This window comes from Vidua chalybeata, chromosome 3, assembly GCF_026979565.1.
Source record: "Vidua chalybeata isolate OUT-0048 chromosome 3, bVidCha1 merged haplotype, whole genome shotgun sequence".
In the NCBI taxonomy this organism is placed as follows: Eukaryota; Metazoa; Chordata; class Aves; order Passeriformes; family Viduidae; genus Vidua; species Vidua chalybeata.
The window spans coordinates 65,718,534-65,736,950 of record NC_071532.1 but is presented as its reverse complement, the minus strand read 5'-3'; positions in this window follow the sequence as shown (position 1 = coordinate 65,736,950).

Below are 18,417 nucleotides of genomic sequence, written 5' to 3'. Positions count from 1 at the left end.
ATATGTTGTCACAACAGCAGTGTGCTGAGCTTAGAGCTAACTATACACTTCTATCCTAGACCCTCTAATGCTAACATGCAGCTTGCCAGTGATTCCTTCACTGCTGGGTCCTTGTGTGTGTGTGTGTGTCAGCATTCCCCATACTGTTGCCCCAAGCACTGGAGCTGCAGTCACTCCCCATTGTGATCACTCATCAGAAACTCTCCATTAGTAAGAAATAGCAGATATATTAGTATTATCTTCTAGTACTTTTTTTCATATCAACATAAGCCATGCTCTGCTTAGCCCCTGCTCTGCCATGTGAGTTGTGTACTCACACCTGAGTTGCTGTACATGCAGCCTTACCTCACGTGCACAGAACTGCAGTATTCGCACCATGATGGCAGCCCTGTAGTTTGTGAGTCTTGTGCTGTAAACAGAACAAAGAACATCTAAACAGGCATGCTGCAAACACTTAATGGATTGCTCAAAGTTTGTTTCCTGGATAGCTGTGTAATCCTTGAAGCTGCCAGCAGGCTACCAATGTCATTCATAGGGGCAGGCCTTTGGCTGACCAAGTTGCAGGACTTTTCCTGGAGCAAGGTCTTGGCGGTCCCAGGGTGCACTGAAGCAGAGCTTCACTGCTATTGTTTCTGCTCCAATGCAGATCTTTTGTTTTGCTGTCAGATTTCTACCAGGGTCAGGAGGTTTTGGATTGTGACTTTGCAAACTGTTCACCAATTCTGCCTCTCTTGTGATATCCAGGTAAAACTTGGAAACAGATAATAACAAAGATTAATGTGTTTAAACAACCATCAAAGATTACAAAGATGCACTTCCAGTGAGCCTCACAAGACCTGCAGATTGATATTTAATAGCAGGAGTCCCATGTTGCTCATACAAGAAATATAAGTTAAAAGGACAGCATTTTTATTATATTTAGATTACAATCTCTTCCACTAAAACATGGGGTCTAAAATAGGCGCCTATCTCAGTTTTGAGTTCCAGTTCGCCCTCCCAAATGTGGATAGTGGTGTCTGTCCTTTACATGGGAGCAGGGAGGTTGGAACACTAACTCAGGCAAGCACATCCCTGCAGCTGCAGAAGAGCATGGACATAAACTAGTTCATTAGACTAGAGTGAAGATATCTACAAGATTTCAAAGTTTTCTTAGGGGTGTCTTTTATCATAAGGGCATTTTGTTGTTTTAGAAGAGAAGATTGAAAGAAAACATGAAGTTTGTCAGTAATTTTTCTTCTGTTATGTTTTTTTTTCAGCAGAATAGGTATATAATGTGTTTCTCCAACTTTATCAAGGTGACATAGCAAGTTAGTAACTGAGTCAAAGCTAATTCTCCATTATTTGGCTAAGATTTCTGTCTCTTCACAGATTAATGTTAGCATAACAAATTACGATCAGAGAATATGAGAAAGAAAGACTCTTTCATTCTATCTTGAATTTATTCATTATATAGCAGTCATTTCTTCTAGTGATAATGATTAGCTTTCAAGATGTAAAGCGTATGCATTTCAAAGACAATTAATTTTGATTCACTACTGCTCAACTAGGTAAAGTGAAGGATGTGTGCTGCAGAGTGGATTTTTTATGTTATGGAGAAGTTAAACTCCAAAGGGTTTTATTTATCTTCAGTAGTTTAAGCTCATCAATGTCACTTCAAGGAGACTAAACAGTCATCTGACTTTGAGACTTCCAAATAGAATTAGGAAATGTTTAGCTGCTTTGCTGGCTATTAAAGGTAGATGTCTTCTCTTCTGTTTACGTGTCCAGACTGTGAATATTAAAAGTAAAATAAAATAAAATAAATAATAATAATAATAATAATAATAATAATAATAATAATAATAATAAATAATAATAACAATCAAAACATTGCTTAATTTTTAAAACTATATATAGGACCATTTCTGCCATCTTAAATACTAAATCTTCTTAAATATATTATATTTGAAGAGGAAAATTATCCTGTATTCTAGAAAGAGACTACATAAAGTTAAAGACAACTCCTGTGAAGGTTGTCCTGAAAGTTTAAGACTTTAGGTCTTAAAATTGCTACTTTACTCCATGCCACTTTCAGAAGTTTTAACTAGGGATAATTATGCAAACTTTTCTTCAAAATATTTTAAAAACTTTGTTTACCAAAAAGAATACTGACCTTTGAGTCCATTTTGTTTGAATAAACTATGTGTTTGAAAATCTTTATTCAGATTAATATTATTTTTATTTACTAATTCACAAACATACAAAATTCATTACAATAGGTGATACATTTATTTCTTTACACATTTTTCTATGGCTGAAACTAATACTTCTGCTTGAAGGAGTGTTATTGTATAGATTAATGATATTAAAAAGCATAGCTAGAAAGAAATGTTAATCAAAAGGAAAAATATTGCCTTTAATGTTGTCTGTATGGTCTCTCAATACACATTAAGGAGCTTATTTTTAGGAAAATACTTCTTTCCAGATTTGTGTAGCTTAACTTTTGAAAGAATTTATAGCTGATTATATTTCTGAAAAAAAAATCATATATTTCTGTGTATGTGCTTAAATATAGCTTGAGGAATTTAACTTTACTTAGTCAGGATTAAAATATTTCAGTCTAAAGCTGTGGGGTTTAATTCATATTTTAATTTTTCAGCTACAAGTCTAGCTCCTTAGCTTTTAGCAGTTAAGTCCTACCAAAATATTCCCAAATCATGTTGGGTATGTGTTATTAGGAGGTAGTCTCAGTGGCAGAAAAGGAGAAGAGGGACAGTAAAGGAAAGTATAAGGATGCTCTGTGAACTGCAGCATAGAAATAGGTGTTCTTGCTGGGCATCCCCATAGTTACAAAAAAACAGACTACACTGAAGTTTAAATTCAATGGCAGAAATAGGAATTTACTGTCATAAAATTAAAAAAAAAAACACCCAACCAAACAAGAAAACCGAGCCAAACTAACAAAACCAAAATCCAGACGACACCAACATAAAAAAAATCCAAACACAACCAAATTAAACAGGACCATTCCAAGCCTTTGCAGCACTGCATGCTGATGGTAGATCCTTAAAGGAACTAGGTGCTGAAAAGTATCAAGCATTTTGAAATCTTACAGTCCTGACAGATACTCTTCCTGAAATTTCTGGCATAAGTTTGTGTTTGACCTTGCCTATTACATACAGTTTGTAAATGCTTTATACTTTGCAAGTTGTGAGAAATTATTTACTTGGCTGAAGATTATTTTCTAGATCCAGCAGAGGACTTGAAATAGCATCTTTGGATAAGATCAAATTGCTCATTGAGTAATCTAAATTCAGTAGCGCCTGAGCAGTATGATCTAGCTCGCTTTAATTAATTAACCCCTCAAAAATTGCAGCATTGAACATCCAGTTGAGAGAGCAATTAATGTCTACAACAAATTATGTCAACATTCTCTTATGTTTTATTCATATACAACTATACCTAATATAATTAGAGACTAAGGGCTTCTAATTCTGCTGTTATTTACACTCTGCTCATTGCACACTTCATTGACTAATTTGAACCAAAAAAATGAAGATATAAGACTTTCTGATTTCAATTACCTTAAGTTGATGTTCTGCTGCCTACAGCTTATCTGTACATACGCGAAGAAGTGTCAGACACCCTGCAGCATGCTATGGCATGTTGAATAAAAATCAGAGAAAACACAAGAGAGGTTAACTTGCTGTGAAATAGAAACACACCAGTTTTTATAAACCAGAAATTTTCAAAGGGTAAAACCATGAGATAAAATTAAGAGCTTCTTATTTTTAAATTGAAATTATGACATACAATTCAGTTTTCTTAAGCTAATGATTTGTGACATTTGGACCCAACCAGTAAAATGACTGCTGTATACACTAAAAAAGGAACCGAAACAAAATTTCAGCAAAACTTTTGACAGGTTTTGGCATTTCTTTATCTTGTTTTGACAATTCCTTATTGGTAATAGTCATTATTAGCATGAATAATACAGCATCTCCTATGAACTTCATCCAAAATTTCCATTATACAAAGAACTCTTAACAGTAGATAAGTGTAAAATCCAACTCTTTTCCCCAGAGCTTGAGGATAACCTGTCAAGATCTTTTGAGCAAATAAGTAGTATTTCTGTAATGAAGAATGCTCTTAGTAAATGTTCTAAATGTTTTGCCAAAGATCATGCTGTGAACTCACACATTTTTCTTGATCTTTCTGGGGAGAGCAAGCATGTTTAACAGTGTTCTCAAGAACAAGTCACCTTTGTGAAACATCCTATCTACATGAAAAACCATGACTTTGTTTACTTTTTTTTTTTTCCCACAGTCTTTGAAGCATGTACTTTCTTTTAAATGTGATTGATTTTAGCTAAAGGATTTATCTCTTGGATTCAGGAGATGGATAGATAATATGAACAAATTTTCATAAGCACATATTTAGACTAATTACAGAAAATGTGCTGCCTTAGAAAACTGGGATAAGCCCCAGAAAAAGTAAATGTAGTTAAATGCTGCCTTAATTAAAATCTGTATTGTAGTATATCCTACAGACTTTGTTAAGAAGTTACAGGTTTGGACAATTTATTCTATGCAGCATACTTGTACTATCCTAGCATTGAAAATAGAAATAAAAAATGCAGATTCCCCTATGATTATCTTTGTAACATTCAGGAAGTTTTTCATACTATTACACGAAGCTGGTTCTTAACAAACATCTCAGTCCTAAAACTGAGCTGTGTTACATTGATGACCAGGAGATTCTCACCCTCTCCCTTTAAGATTGCATGTGGTTCTACGGTGAATATGCAGAATTATTTTATCAAAAGCTATAACAGCTTTTTAATGGGTGTTTGCCCATTAAAATTATGTCATGCACATTTCAAATATAGGAGAAATTAAATGCAAAAAGTAAAAATCCTGAAAAGAATACTGAGAAAAACTTGATGTCCTGTAAGTAGTCACATGAAAAAAAAAAACTTTACTGTAGACTAGCTTTACTCTGTTTTGTCTCCATGTGTTCAACTCTTTCATATCTTTTTCAAGACGATTAGTAATTTGATTTTTCTCCCAAATTCAAATTAAATTCCCTCCCTACCTTCTGTTTAACAGAACTTCATCTTTGTAGTGACTTTCAAAGCCACAGGATAGTCCTAAAGTAATTGAAATTTTTGGTTCTGCTGTTAAAATTAGAGAACAAAAAAATCTGCTCTGCTTTGAACTCTAACTTGGGCTTTATCCTCTTTATGCTCCATAAATCAACAACCTGGACTTCTCTGATTTGAACTGTATTTCCACATGTCACTGACTATACCACTTTATGTAAAGAACTTTATAAAGAACAAGGTCTGCTACACAAAAAAAAAAAAAAAAAAGAAAAAGAAAAGAAAAAAGCCACAAACCAAGAAAAACAACAACAACAACCCCAACCAAACAACAAAGCCAACAGAAATGTAACTCTTTCACTGAATGCAGTTTCTCCAAGAGAGTTTGATAGGAGTTTCTGAGAGATTTCAAATCATAGTTAAAATCAAACATACCCCTCTATCCTTAGGGTATATAAGCACAGAAAATCCATTTGCCTTATATTCTCCAAATTCACTTATTCATCCTTTCAAGATTGTCCTAGTTTCAGCTGGGATGGAGTTAATTTTCTTCCTAGTAGCTGGTGCAGTGCTATGTTTTGGATTTAGGATAAGAATAATGAGATAAAACATGCTCAGTTGTGCTTACCCAAGTCAAGGACTTTTCAGTTTCCTTAATCAACTTCCTTCCTGCTGCCCAAGAAGGTGAGCAGGAGCATAGACAGGACAGATGACCTGAGCTAGCCAAAGGGATGTTCCATACCAGTGAAAGTTCATTGTATAAAATAGAGGGATTTGGCCATGAGGGTTGTATGATGTGGTTTAGGGGTTACAGTGCGGGGTCAACAGCTGGACTTGATGATCTTAAAAGTCTCTTCCGAACATGATGGTTCGATGATTCTGTGAGCCTAAGAGTTAAGGAAATAAGGGAAACATGAGGCAAAAATGATTTTTTTTTTTTTTTGCCACAAGTATAGTGACAACCTATCAGTTACTTTCCCTATTTATAGATATTATAAAAAAGATTTTTTACTTGACATCTGAAGGTGATTAATGCACTGACAAAGCAGAGCCTTAAGAGCAGTTGCTCTGGAATATCAGTTGTAGCACGGAAGAAAGCACACAGAAGGAAAATTGGCTTGATGGGTGATGCAGGCTGACATTTCCCAGCACATTCAACTTGATGACTCAGTGACAAATAAAAGATGGGAGATTGGGTGGGTTTATAATTAAGGGCTTTAGGAGAGAAGACCAGTAGTTTATAATTACATTTGACTGTACAATTTGCTTCTTCTGAATAGTAATTGAACTTTAAAATTTGCTTTTTACAAACATGCTGGTGCAATTTCATTCCCCAAATATCTGTATGATGCAGGCAAATGAGCATAGCAAGTATGGCCAAAACAAATTTATTGAAATGCGTCTTACACAGAAAATATTACTCTTTCAGGTGTTCATTTGAAGCTGTACATTAATCTCTTGCTAGTTTATAACTGTTTTCTGGCAAAGCTGACAGTTTTTCTCCTAAAGTGAAGTAAAAAATAATAGATTCTGGGTCGTGTCATATTTTGTCACCTTCTTCCTGCAGCCTTAAAGCATCCAGAGTCTATAATCTATTCTTTTTAGGGTGTTTCAGAGGAAATATCTTGTTTGTGTCATATCCACTATAGCCCAGGTCAACACAGAGGTAATTACAATGGAGTAAGAAATCTTGATATACACATGGATGCCGGATAAATACTTTGCAAACTCATGAAAAACAAAAGCAGCATTTTCAACTTGTTTAGCATTCCTTGAGGAGATTGATAATCTGCTTAAAAAAAAAATCAAAATTAAATCTCCCACCTTCTGTCTAAGAGAACTTAATCTTTATAGTGACTTTCAAAGCTGTGGGATAGTCTTTGTAAATGAATTTTCTTGTTACATGATAAAAATTACACTGCAGTACTAAAACCTAATTTAGGGTGTATGGACTTTAAGCTCCATTAATCATTGGCATGTCCTTAGCTGAAGTGTGCTCACAGGCTGTAATATATTATGTAACCACATAAAATATAAACTGCAGTAATAGACTCCTTTAAAAAGATAAAATGCAAGACAAAGCTTATGTATAAATATTGAAATCCATTTTATTGGGATACTACCCTGGTACAACACTTGAAATTGAATAAAAATTACCTCTGCTTTCAGGTCCTCTTCAGAGGTAGAGTTCAATTAACATGATAGGGACTTATTAACCTGCATGAATGCCACACGTTATATAAATGCAAACCTTGAAAAATGTTTTATTTCAACTCTTGCTGAAAACAAAGACTCATTATTTCTTGCCTACATCACTATTCCATTTCAAAACTGGGGTGCAGTAGAACCAAAAGTACAGATAATTTTTCATTATTTATAAATATTAACATCCTTGTGCAGGATTGCCCTCATGAAGAGCAAGCACTGTGTTTGAAGAAGTACTTTTCCTCAGTGCATTACCACTGAAGCATTAATACACTGATGTTCAGTTTCAGGAATGTGTATCTGAATAAAGAATGTGTACTCTGCAAGATGCACAGTAGTGAGATGCCTGAAACTCATTACCTATCTACCAAGTAAAATAACATTGTTCTTCTAAATGATGTGCTTCTTTCTGAGCTTCTCATTGGTTTATGCACTGTAACTTTTAGAAAAAATGGTAAAGTCCTGGCTTGCAGTCTGAAGATCAGGTCCAATATCTGCTTTTTCAATATATACACCTTCCTTACAGTTTCTTTGTTCTTGTGTTTATCCTCTTGTGCTAGAGAGTCAATATTTCATTGCTTCTTCTACTCTGCTTTTTTCAGCTTGGAGCGTTTTTCCTTCTTTTTTTTTTTTTTTTTTTTTTTTTTTTTTTTTTTTTTTTTTTTTTTTTCCAGTTAGACTGTTGGAATTCCTTGTATTAAATTGTAAGCATTTTAAAAGTACTTATGTCCAAAAGGTAATTGAAAGTTAATTTCTGCAGGTACACAACTTGCAGTTCTATGTTGCGAACAGAGTTCATTTGCCTAGGACCTCGCATTATCCTAGATGAAAATTATCTCTGCTGTTATTTGGAGCAATGCCTGAGTGCATTTGGAATATGCTCAGGATCTCAAATGAGAACATGTATCTTGAAATTGGATAAAAACTAGCCAGTAAGCTTTGAGATGCATGCCAGATGGAGGAATCACAGTGGTTGGGGGGCAATATCTATTTAATGTAGCAATAAAAAGAGATAAGAAAATTTGTACACCTGCAAAATGCAGATACCACCAAGCTAATGCCGATTGAGCCTTGGCACACCAGGCCAAGGATCATCCTGGAGTGATAAGCCCCATGGAGCTCAGTTTTAATGCCCTCAGATGCAGTCATCTCAAATCCAGAGGCAAATTTGACTCTCTGTATGCCTCTATGGTGTGTGTGAATACCAGGATCTCTGGAGTCCAGCACACTATAAACATGTCCAATGCACTTTTAGACTGGTTTTGTTGGTAGACTTTCCTTAGCAGGATCCTTTTACTTAAGTAACCACTGCTACTCTTTTTTTGTCATTGTTGCACTTAATGACTTGCCACAGTTCCAAGAATGAATTCTACAACAAGATCCAAATACAAGCATATATTTTGGGAAAATACAGTCTATGAAATTAATCTAAAAATAAGAGGAATTTAAAACACTTGCACTCATAAAAGAGAAACCCTTTTATATTATTAAGTACTTGTAGAGAGACTAAAAGAATGCTCTCTAGTGCTATATACTATACAGTCTACCTGCAAAATCATTATGCTTGGAGTAGATGCCTTGTCCCATCAATATCTTTTTATTTCTAACAATATTGCAGACTATTGCAATAGTCTGGAAACAAAAATTTTCCTATATAAAATATTCTCAGTTAATCTCTCTGTCCCTGTCTCTTGTTAGTGCTATGTGCTAAGATAGAAGTGTAATGTAATTTAGGTATTCAAATTTCTTTCGCAGTCAGTGGAGGGAGACAAGCACTTTAGAAGGACATTTCATCCCATTCCCAAAATCAGAATCCCACTCTGCAATTCAGAGAGATAGGACAGACTTCCTTCGACCAGAAGCTGGAACCTATGTTGTAGATAGAATCATAGAATCACACAGCACACCTGATCTAGTTGTCTGAATTCTCTGCATTATTTATGGTAAAAAATAGTAACTTCAATTCATGCCAAATTAGATTCCAAATGGGATTGGTGAGTTCATTGTTAAAGATATCCTTCCTCTTATTTGACTTTTAAGGGAGATGCTGGGCATCTGCCTTAGCTGTAGAAGTCAAAGATATCTAACAATATCTTCTATCTTAATTATGAAGACTACTTTCTTTCTTAATTGAGCCTAAGCTCCTACCCTTGACATTTCAACTAAGTTAAATCTAAAATGAAGGTAAGATGAATCTTGGCTGCTTCCCCATCCGTGTTCTGTATTTGCAGATGTTTATCTATTTAATTACATCCCCATAATTCCTTTTGAGCACCTATTTGATTCTTATTTTGAAATTATGTACTTATTTAAAAGTTCTGAAAAATAAAAGTCTTTCCAGTAATTTAGACAAAAGTCCAATTTCTAGCTATGAATATGCATTATAAAGTACAGGGATCCCTTTTCTTTATACATACAAGTTCTAGCATCTGGTTGTGGTTCCTCCTCCCTCATTCTCCCAGGGAAGTTTTCATAACTCTTTTCAAACTGTAACAGGTTTTAACCTCTTAATTTTTTCCATGTAATTCATAAATATTTGTGTGACATATGTGTTCCTTTATTTGTGTGTCATTTGTGCGAACTGTACAGCATTGGAGAAAAAAAAAAAATCACAGTTCTCTTTCTTCTTCCTTAGATAGTGTTAATTAACGAATCTCACAATGCTTACATCATCACCATCTATTTTGGTCCCCTTATAATGTTTGTAGTGTGTATAAACAATGAAATCAAATGCAGAACATCCAGTAATGAATCACCTAATGTAAGAAGGGAGGGTATTGGGGACAGGGGTAGAAGATATGTTTTATTGCAGAAGCTCTTGTTTTATATTACAGCCCCATCTGCCTGTGCTGGACCTTTGGATGGCATCCGACAGTACAGGCTAAAACAATGATCACTCGGAAAACACTTCAGCAGATCAGCCAAATAATCAGACTCAAACCAGATGGTGATGCAAAAATAAGGGTCTTTTTCTCCACAAGTTTACTGAGAAAACTGTAAGAGTAACTATTATAACGATGACAAAAAATTTAACACAAACCTTTTGTAATATTGGAAGCAAACTCTCCCACTGCCAGGTGAGTGAATAGGCCATTTTACCTTTTTCTTTTAAACTAAACATGGTTTGTTCAGACTGCCTTTGTTAAATCACTTTTTCATGAAGCAACATTTTCAGTATAGGATAATAATGCTAATAGATTAATGCTAATATTAATAAAGATTTCTTTTTTATTTAAGATCACCCACTTAGAAGCACAGTCTGCATGTACACATGCATGTACACATCTGCTATGGTGATAATTAACAAAGACCTTTTTTACTTGGTACATATGCATACTACTACAGTATTTATATTCTGAGATCTAAATATTTCAAATTCTTTGTATAGAGGGTTTAATTTACCTTCCAGTTCAAATTAGCAAGGTCAGTGATTTCCCCCAATAGATATATCAACTACAGAACCATCTGCACTAAATAACTGTGGGTTGATTTACTGAGCTATCATTTTTGTCTTCTATTTCTTGTACTTCATAAATTTTGGATTCTGTTTTCCCTATCTTCATTGTCAATTTCTCATATATATAGAAAGGTGGTGATTATTTTGCCCCAAATATGTTGAGCAATTTTTTTGTAATAATCAGACATAAAGTTAGTATATTCTCTTCAATCTAAAAATAGACTTTTTTTTCCCAAATTCTTCTTGATAGATCAGTCCACTAAATATATAAATAAATAGCTCTTAATGGTTATTTACTATCAAGAAACAGAGATATGATTTGATCATTTTGGAGTATTATTACTTTTAGACTCAGCAATTTGGCAGTGTTAAAATATGATGATCGTTTCCAGCCTTCTTGCCAGGAGCTCAAGACAGGTATGAAATTTAAGGCCTAATTTTGTTGTCTCCCTATACTGGCATAAATCAGGAAAAATGCCATTTCATTCAGTTGAGATACATCAATGTAAAATTAGATGTTGGTCCTGATGTTAATTATCACTTCAAAAACACTACCAATAATGCTGCTTTACTATTGTTGTTGCACTTAATATTAGTATTCTGATGTTTCCCAAAAAAGCAATGACAGGACTGAGGTACTAGTGCACAAACCACTAGTGCTGCTAGCATACCATTATTCTCACCTTTCAGAAAATGTACCGTCTCCTGTCAGCAATGTTTTGGTTATCTGTTTCACCAGCATGCAATTCCAGCTCTGAAGGATAGTTCATAGGCAGCACATTACTTGAATAGACAACTCTCTAACAAGATCTAAACTCTCATTTATGGTCCGTTACCACATAAGAAAACAAACAGGGAGGAGGGAGAAAACTGGCAAATATAGCAGTAATGTGATCTTGTACAGTTTAAATAGTGAGAATGATTAGGTCATTCTGAATAATTGAAGTTTTCCGAGGGAAATAAAAAATTATCAGCAGTCTCCATCTGCCTTTTACTTGCTTTATTAATTACTAGAAGGGAAAGTGTGTGACAAGGTATGATTTGGAAAGAAGTTTTTTTCTCTCTTCTTTGAGTAGTTGTGGAGATTTGCTACTTCTTGCTAAAATGTGACAAGAGTAATGTCTTTTGTGGTTTTCTCTCAGATTTTGTTTTCTTTCTTCAATCTTCTCTCCTTCAGCAGGCTGAAAGATCTTTAATGTTATTCTGTCCTTTGCATGCAATACTGTGAACAGATTGGTGTTGTCAGGGAATTACATCCAATCTGTGTTGAGCTTTGAAGAGGAATTGTTTATGATTAGGCGATTTACAGTTGAAGTGGGCAGAAGATGGCAAGGCCTATAATTAGAAGGAGGGAAATTTATCTCCCAACAGCATGTTCCTCCCTCTGAGCAGAGCCCTAGAGTGAGAAAAGGGCAGATGTAAACACACTTTTCCTCCAAGCTCGCTGATTCTGCACCTGGGTTTGATTAAGTCTGGGTTGTTGCTGCCAGAAACAACAGTTGGACTTCATCCTGGTTAGGAAAGGCAAATTCTATCACCACTGTCTTCTTTGCTTAGCTTAACTGTTGTGTTTTGTAAAGCATTTTGTTGAAACACATTTCCCTCTTCCGACCCAGTTGGCCAAATGTGCATACACAAGCTGTGGCACATTACCTGCTCTTGGGTTTGAGCAGTCATAGGTCACTTGAAGAGTTGAAAAGGAATCAGAGCAGTCATGCTAAGTAATATCTGTCTGAATATGAACAAAGAGACATTTTCAATGTCCCAACCCTCTCGCTTAAATCTGTCCTTCCTCTGTTCTCCTGCCTGTAACTGAGCATCAGGGATGTGGCTCTGCTGTCGGGACTGTGCCTGTCCCTAGTAGGGGACAGTGGCTACAAGCTACTTCACAGATATTATACCTGTGTTTAGCAGTCCAGGGAATGGTTGAGTGTCATGGCAAAGGGCTCATATTCCCACTTCCCACATCAGCTTGCTATCAGACAATCTTACAGGTGTCTGTGGTTACCTTATGGGTTTCATTGGAGCAAAACACCTGAGTTTCTGAAGTTGGTTTCTCTTACACACAAACATCACCCACCCAACTCCCACACTCTAATCTACTGTTCCCAAGAGTTTCTTAGAAAAAGAGCTTCTGATTAGGAGTATAACCAATAATCCAACTCTACATTTCTTCCAGAGCAGTCCAACTACTCCACAGATTAATTTTTTTAAAATCATGTGCAGCAATTTGTAAAATCCAGAATTTAGGTTTGCTAAAGATTTTAAGTGATGAAGTTACTTTTTGACTTTAAAATCACCTCCAACTAAATATATTCTTTTGTTAAACAGGAGAGTAAATAGTAAATCATAGAATTATAGAATATGCATCAGGATGATTGAGTCCAACACAGTCTGGCCCTGTGCAGAAATCCACCATGGGCCTGCAAATGCTGTCCAAACATCTTGTCCAAACTTCTTGAACTCAGGCAGGGTCGATGTAATAAAATCACAGAATAATAATAATGGCAACATAGAATAATAAATGGCAACTTAGGTTTTACAAATTTTGTTTTGGCTTTCCTATTCAGGAACCTCTTTCTTCTTCAGCTTTTCTTCTTCCCCCTCATTAAAGTTGAAAAATAATTAATTTTTTAAAATGCATTAAGAGATATTTGAAAATTAACAGAATGATATATGCTTCCAGACTAAAGTTCCATATCTAAAAAAATACCAGTCAATCCTGGATGCTTCTAGTCTATATGAATTTCCAGCCAAGACAAGCTACTGTCATCCATGAAGCTGTTAAGGAAATAGAGAAAAGTTAGATGGCAATTTGTTTTTAACTCATCACTTTATGTACATCTGGAAAACAGATTTTTATGCAGCAATGTCATGGTTTTTTTTTTTTTTTTTTTTTTTTTTTAGCTCCATTTTAAGCAATTGTTTAATTGTTCACTCTCCCCCAAATTCTCACAGAACAGAGATATTGTAATTAGTTGCTATAGCTCATAAAGGATTTTCTGCAGGATGCATTAGACCAATAAAAGGATATTATTATATTCCGCTGTGAACTCTTAGAGAACACAGCACAATTATTTACAGTGTCTTCAATCTCCCTGTGCTCTGCAGTAGGAAAGAGGTCCCGGGAGTTAGTTGACCTCTGTATGTGACCAGTAGTTCAAGTTGGGGAATGCTGCTAGTGCTCATTGAGTCTGAAGAAATAAAGGAAAGGGTTTTACAGAGGCTACCAGCTTCAATAAGCCAAGACAAAACAGGTTATTTACTAAATATGTACCCGTGGGAAAGGTTGTGGTTATTCTTTCTATGTAATGGACAGACAGAGACTGAAAAAGGAAGAAATACAGTTAATATAGTGATAAGTCAACAGGAATTGAACAAAAATAGTATATACCTCAGTAATACAGGTGAGGAGAAAATAGAGGGAAAGTAATAGAACTGTTTCAGCAAAGATTGGACTGAGGATTTGATTTTATTGTCCAAATTTCTTCACTGATAAATAAAAAAAAAACAATAAAACACTAAGAAATGAAAAATCCAGAGATTTCTGAGTATAAGATTGTGCTGTGCAAAAGTCACAGAACAGTATATTATACTAGAAATCACTGTAATGATAAAAGTACCAAGAAGTTTGGAAAAAATCAATCTTTCATAAAATCTTCCAAAAAATGATCAGTTTTTTAAAGCATCTCTGGCATCTGAACTTTAAAACAGGTTTCAAATACATTTCATGTTCAATACCAAAAGTGGATTTCAAGATAAGGAACATACCAGTTCTGCTAACAGGAATTTAGGTACTATGTTGCTCAGTCAAGTTATCAAAATATTCTTGGAAGGGCTTAGTTTCATAAGCCTTAAAATTAGACTTCTGCTAACAGCAAAATGGCTTTAAGCGTCCTGGCTTTCATAGCCTCCTGCTATTGGATTAAGAGACATGGCAGGGCCAGATTTTTTCAAGGTATGTAAGAAAAAGGATTTCAGAAGTAGGACATGTCTGGCTTTCAGTAAATGCCCATCTTCCTCTTTAGATCACTATATTTCTGTGAGTTTTAAGGGACCTCTTGGGTGAGTGACAAACAATAGAACTGCAGGTCAAATCTGAAATATTATAGAGCAAGAAGTCCTGGATGTCACTAGAGTGTTTTAATTTTTTTATGGTTGCTATTTGATGCTTATGAGTATCATGGGTCCAGCTGATTTGTGCTGCGCTGCAGAAAACTGTACACAAGTTCCTAATCACTCTCTACTCCAGTGTGAAAATTACTTCTCTGATCCAAAATTCAATTCTTTAGAAGCGAGTTTTGTAATTTGAAGGATGAATGCAGCCATGACATAAATGGTGACTAGATCCCCACTGCAGGTATGGTGACCTGCTGTCTCATCCTCCATGGGAGCCTAGACTGTGACCCATAGCCCCAGTAACAATGGGTTAGTGCTACAGTGGGAGTTATCCTCCAGCTGGCAGAGACACAGTACCCACAGCCCTTCTGGCTTTCAGGCTGCTTCGTCCCCCTCTTCTCCCCTGTCACAGTGTTGGCACCATTTTGACTCCCAGTACAGCACCAGAGATTCTCTGCAGAGCCATAAAATGCAGGGATGTGCTGAGTGGACAGAGCGATGCCAGGACCACGGCAGGGGAGATGGGACTAGCATGAAAGCAGGAACCTTTATGGCTTGCCCTGCAAATCTGTGCTTGGCATTACATATTCAGCCTCCAAATGTCTGGTGAATCACAGGTCACATTCATTAATTTAGGATTCACTTCAGCTAGCTGATTAAATACATAAAACAAATGAATATTCCCCTTGATTTCAATTAGATCATTCAATTCAAACCTAGGCAAATGCTAATCTTTTCTGAGCTAGGGCCATTGCTGTTCCATAATAAAATCTGTTACTTCATTTGAGGGACAAAAAGGCACAGAGAAGGCTGTTTGCTATAATGAAGGAGAAAAGACATGCTCAAATCCAGCATTGATCTCTTGTGTTTATTCTCTGTAGGCTGCAAACACAACCTGAGATGCAAAAATTACAAAATCAAAGGTAGCATTTGTAGGGTAAGACACTAGTCTGATTTATTGTCGTATTTTCCCTGGGAGCTGAGACAAAATCACATTGGCCAAAATAAAAAACAAATAGCCACTCTGGATGTGTCATCCACCTGCAGATGAAAGTATTTGATTTGGCATTTGCCAGCATCCTCAGCTGTGGACCACTCACAGCTGCTAAAGACAGCAGTGGGATGCTGAATATTCTGCTATTCTAAATTTCAACAGCACATTTCAAACTGACCAACCAAAGTTAGGAGCCTCCTGACTTCAGTAAGCTCTTCTTGGACTCCAATGCCCATTTGTGAATTGAAAGTCTAACACTGGGTTCATTTGTATGGTTGCCATGAAAATAGATTATTCAGTGCTTTTGGGGTACATGCTGTACTGCTGAGGACCACAGAAATTCCTGCTGATAATTTTTTTTTAAAAAAACTAATTGTCATCATTCTCTTCACATATGTTCTTAAAGCTCTTAAAAATCCTTTCTGATCCATTCATATTCATCCATTTGTCTTGTAAACTCGTCTGCAAAAATCATCTTGTACACTCCATAATAGGTTTATTTCTCCCAAAGAGTGAATTCTTGAGTACAGATGAGAAACAGAAGAGTACATTTAAAAAATAATTAAATCTACTTTTTAATGGAATATTCTTTGCAACAGCATATTAATCTGTTCACAAATGAGATCAGGCTTCTCAGATCCATGTCCAGTGTGGATCTCAACATATCTCAAAGTGGAAACTCCATAATTTCTCTGAGCAACCTGCTCCAGTGTTTGACTGTTCTTACAATTAAAAAAACCCATATATTTATTTAAAGGGAATTTTGTATTTCCTTTTTTGTCTATTATTTTCTGTTCCTTTCATTGCATACCACCAAGAATAGTCTGACTCAACCCTTTTTACTTTCTCCAATGTGATATTTATAAACATCTGTCAGATGTCTGTGCATTTCATCTCCAGGCTCAACGGTCCCAGCTCTCTCAGCTTCTTCTTGCACGAGATGATCCAATGCCTTTGTCATCTCTGTGGGTCTTTCTTTGCTGGGCTCACTCCAGCTTGTCCATGACTCTCTTGCACTGGAAGTCCAGGACTGGGCACAGCAGTCAGGTTGTGTGTCATCAGCACTGAGTAGAGAGGATCACCTCTCCTGATATGCTAACAGTGTTTTTCCTCATGCAGCCCAGGGTGGTGTTGGCCTTCCGAATATGTTTTAAAAGAAGGAGCATATGGCATGGGAAAGAAAGAGGACAGGTTTAAACAGATATTGATTTGCTGTGCTTGTACAAGGGAATCATCACCCACAGAGATGTCGTCATTCTAACCTTGGCTGCTAAGACTTCACCACCAAACCTCAAGTTGCTTCTTTTATCTTGCATTTCGTGTTTATTGCATCCACTTACAAACCTTGTATTGAGAATGTAACAAGAACCTGCATGGAATGTGAGAAGCAAGTATTCAAAATCTCTCTCTGATGGAAGTTTTGTGTCTCATTTCTTAGGAAAATGTCCAATAAGTTATTCTGAGGCAGTAATTAGAGAGACTGTATCTCACTCATTTCCATAGTTACCATCTGAGTATCTTACTTAAAACAGAAAAACTTTAAAAGCGATATTGAAAAGATGCTCTTCCTCCAAACCTCCATTCTTTAAGAGTCCACTAACATTTATTGCACAATATTTTCCAAAAAGTATCCTCAGAGGATGTAGTTGAATACTGAATGTCAACTTTGACATGATTCTCCAGTGCTCTGACCTTTCTAAGATTCTTAGCTACAGTTCATTACTTCATTGTATGAATCAAGTTCTTTAGATGAGATATTTAGACTATGAATCCCCACTTGAATATATGTATGAAATGTGCCTCAGTGGATGTAGGAAAGATTTGAATTTGACTAAATTGTAGACTTAGGCATTAAAAGAATCAGTTGCACACTTCCTATGACAGTGCTTCAAGTCAACACTTTTGGGATAGGAGCAAAGACCAGAAGGAACATAAATATTCTTTTTTTATTATTATTCTGTGTCTAGTGAGGATAAAAATAAAATTCACTCTGTGAATAACTTCTTCATTTAGTTCTGTGTTTCCCATAGGAGAAGATTATGGTATAGTTATGTATGTTAATTATTGTGAATCCAAATATTTATATAACCTTAGAGGGTAGAAAGAGGGATTTCACTGGGACTAGATTCTGTGCTATGTTACTTGTTAGTTTCACATCAGTAAAGCTTATCCTATAATGCTTTTCAATAAATAAGGGGGGAAGAGTAGTCTGACAAAATTTCATTATAAATTATGCAAAAATATGATTGGAATAGGGAACAAAAAGACTCTAAGATTTTTCAGCATACAGCATTTGCCCTTCAGATACCAAAGCAGAAAAATACAAGCCTTCTAAAGACAGTATTAGATCTGTCAGTCTCACGTGGATGTCTCAGATCCTGGGTGACATCTCAAACGGCACTAGATGTCCACATTTGGAGAACTGAGTTGTATGTAAGACCTGAGATACACTAAGAGAGTAAAATGCCTATATTAGATGTGGATTTGTTTAGAATCACATTATAGTATATGGAAATTACAGAAATGCTCATTTAATCAAAATTGTCTTCTGAGAGACACTGA